Here is a 3,148-nt window from a genome sequence, read left to right as displayed (position 1 = left end):
CCGCCATCTTGTGTGCCCACAGCCGCTCTGAACATCATCTGAAAAGCCCCGAATCCCCCTCAGCGCCGTCACTTTGTGCCCCAGAAATCGGCCCCACGCAACGTCCCACCCAAAAGCTTCAGACCCCGCCGTCGCCATTTTGTGCTCCTGAGGGCTGCTCTCCTGGATCAATGTCCCAAATGGCCCCAAAATGCAGCCATGGGGTGTTCCTACAGCCGCCCCCCACAGAACGCCCCGAATATCGGAACGCTGCCGTTCTGTGGTCCTATGTCCACAAAAACGACCCCAACGCTGTGGGTCTCAATGTTGCCATTTTGTCCTCCTGTGGTCTGAGCCCCACAGCGCTGCGGACCCCCACATGCCGCCATTTTGTGCTCCCACAGCGGCTCCTACCATCGTGCAAAATGCCCCAAATCCCCTCAGTGCCATCATTTTACACTCCTGCAGTCACCCACCCCACAAAACACCCCAAATATTGAAATTGCCGTTCTGCGATCCTACAGATGGCCGCTCACAAAAACCACCCCAATGCTGTGGGCTCCAATGCCGCCATTTTGTGCTCCTTTGGCCGCTGCCCCACACGGACATCCCAAACCCTCCGGGCCCCACAACGCCGCCACAATTTTGCTCTCCTGCCCCCCAACCTCTGCTTCACAACCCCACCAGCAGCACTGGGAGCCAACAATACCCCCATTGTAAGGATAGGGTCTTCACTTTCCCCATAAACATTGGGTTTTGCCATCCCCCAGGCTGACCCTGGGGCAGCAGCAATGTCCATGTCGGGCTTCAGACCCACATCGGGCTTCAGACCCACATCTCGGTGCCATTTGGTCCTTTGGAGCAGCCGTGCTCCGTCTGCAGCCCTCAGATGGCGGTGCCAGAGTGCTGAAGCAACGTTCAGCTGAAGGAAAAGGAGCCAGAAGAGCACAAAGAAGGAAAAACTGGGGTCAGATGTAAACAAAACCCTGAGATGCTGATCGGGAGAAAGCATTGCTCCTTTCTGGGTGGGAGAGCAGCGCTGGTGGGGATGGAGAGCGGTGGGGCTGCTCTGGGAGGAGGAGGAGGAGGAGAGCAGCAGCTGCCAGGCCCCAGGGGTGCAGCCATAGCAGAAGGAGGGTTACAGAGAGGATGACACCAATCCAACGGGTGTTTTATTAATGGAGGAATACACGTTTCAGAACGCTCTGCAAGTTCCACCGCCGCTTCCTCCAACGCGTGCTGCCCTCTCGCACCGACCCTGCGAGCGTCGCCCCGCCAAACCCGGCTCTGCTGAACAGGGAAAAGCAAACAGCCCTATTTACAGCGCTTTGGGAACAACAGCAGCTCGCCCTCCTGCAGCCTGGTTGTTCTGCAGGGTTAAAACGCATAAAAGCAAACATGAAAACCCCCATAATGCACATCATCCGGCAGGCGGTGGTGAGCACTGAGAGCTGCCCGGCGTCCGTGTGTCCATCTGTGTGTCCGTCCATCCACCCGTGCGTCCATCCATGTGTCCACATTCCCCTCCGGCTCCACTTTGGGAACCACGAGACACGCTTTATTTATCATTACTCTATGTAAAAAATAGGTGTTTTATTTTTCTTTTGCTTTCCTCATCAGGTGAAATACAAAAAGTATCGCTGAGGATTGAAATCACAAACACAGGGAGAAAGGAAAAAAAAAAACAACAAAACACCACCCCCAAAATGCCTTCATGTCTCCAAATCACTGCGTGGGTTTTACTGTGCACAGTGGTGCCATCGTTAATGCAGTTTTAAAGCAACAGCACAGAGCAACGTGAGAAACCAGACAAAGAACCACGCAGCTTCCACTGTTAAAATACCTCATTTCTTTTGGCTTTTCTTTACAGGATGGTTTCCCTCCTCACGAGTCCTCGTGTTCCTCCCAGCCTCAGCGCCACGGGGATGCCAGCAGCAGTCAATCTCATATGTTGGATGTGGAAATCATTGCTTGGAACAAAAGCAGCAGCAAAGTCATTCACATTGTTGTATCCAGGGGGAAAGGTGGGTTGGGTGAGCGCTCAAGGGATGCGATGGGGCTCCACGCTTCAAGATGAGCAAACCAAGCTCTGGGTTTCCCATCCAGACCCGCAGCCAAAGACATTCAGAGCTGTGATTCAGTGCTTCGAGGCACAGGGGAAGGACGATCAGCCCCGAGCTCCCCATGCTGAGCACCTCACAGCCACACACACCGCGTGGATGGAACCGAACACAGCCCCCAGCACACACAGCAAAGAAATGATCTGCCATTTTCTGGTTTTGTAATCTTTATGTAGATATTTAACCCTACACCCTTATCAAACATATATAATGAGTTCTACCAACTAAAAAAAAAAATATATATAATAATAAAATAAAATAATCAAGTAAAATTCCAACTTCATATAAAAGCCCCCTGCGTGCGGCCGCAGCGCCGTCCCCATGCCGTGTGCAGGAGGGGGGAGCTGACATCACCCCATCGCTCTGCATGCAGGATCTCTCTTGTACAGTCTGTGAGTTTGTCAACAATCAAAGAGATGTCATTAAAAAGTGATTATATACACACATACAAAGTCAACAGTGTTCCCAGAACAAAATAAAATAAAATAAAAAACCCAAACAAACGACAGACAAATGGATTTTTCCCAAACGTGGTTAAGATCTACAGGAGGGCCCACGACGGAGCTGAGGACGCGGTGCTGGGGTGGGTGTAGGGGATGCATGCTGGCCCTGGTGCCGCACCACGCCGAATTCCCTGCTCTTTTGGGGGCAGAAAGCTGCAGGGAGCTGGGGAGCACGTGGGTCAGTTTGCAGCCGGACTGAGGTTCCTGGGGTGAGCGTGGCCTGGGGCAGCTTTGGGGCACGGCGTGGGGTGTTTCTGCAATGCCCAACGCTCCCAGCTGCCCCCCCAGGAAGGGACAGAGCTGCAGGCGCCGGGAGAAGGGGGAAAAGGTGGCTCGTCCCCAAGAAAGGCACAGGAAGGGTTGGTGTTTGTCACAGCACGAAGCGCTTGGACCCTTTATTCATCCCTCCCAGCAGCCGAGCTCCTGCCCCGACCTCTCCTCGTGTGTGACACGGGCTGAGGACTCGGGAGGCAAAGCAATTTGGTAATCAGCTAAAAGAACATCCCAACGTCGCGCATTTGATCTTTCTTTTTTTGTGTGTTTTTT

The sequence above is a fragment of the Meleagris gallopavo genome, chromosome 27, assembly GCF_000146605.3.
Source record: "Meleagris gallopavo isolate NT-WF06-2002-E0010 breed Aviagen turkey brand Nicholas breeding stock chromosome 27, Turkey_5.1, whole genome shotgun sequence".
In the NCBI taxonomy this organism is placed as follows: domain Eukaryota; kingdom Metazoa; phylum Chordata; class Aves; order Galliformes; family Phasianidae; genus Meleagris; species Meleagris gallopavo.
Note: the sequence above shows the minus strand (reverse complement) of the source record.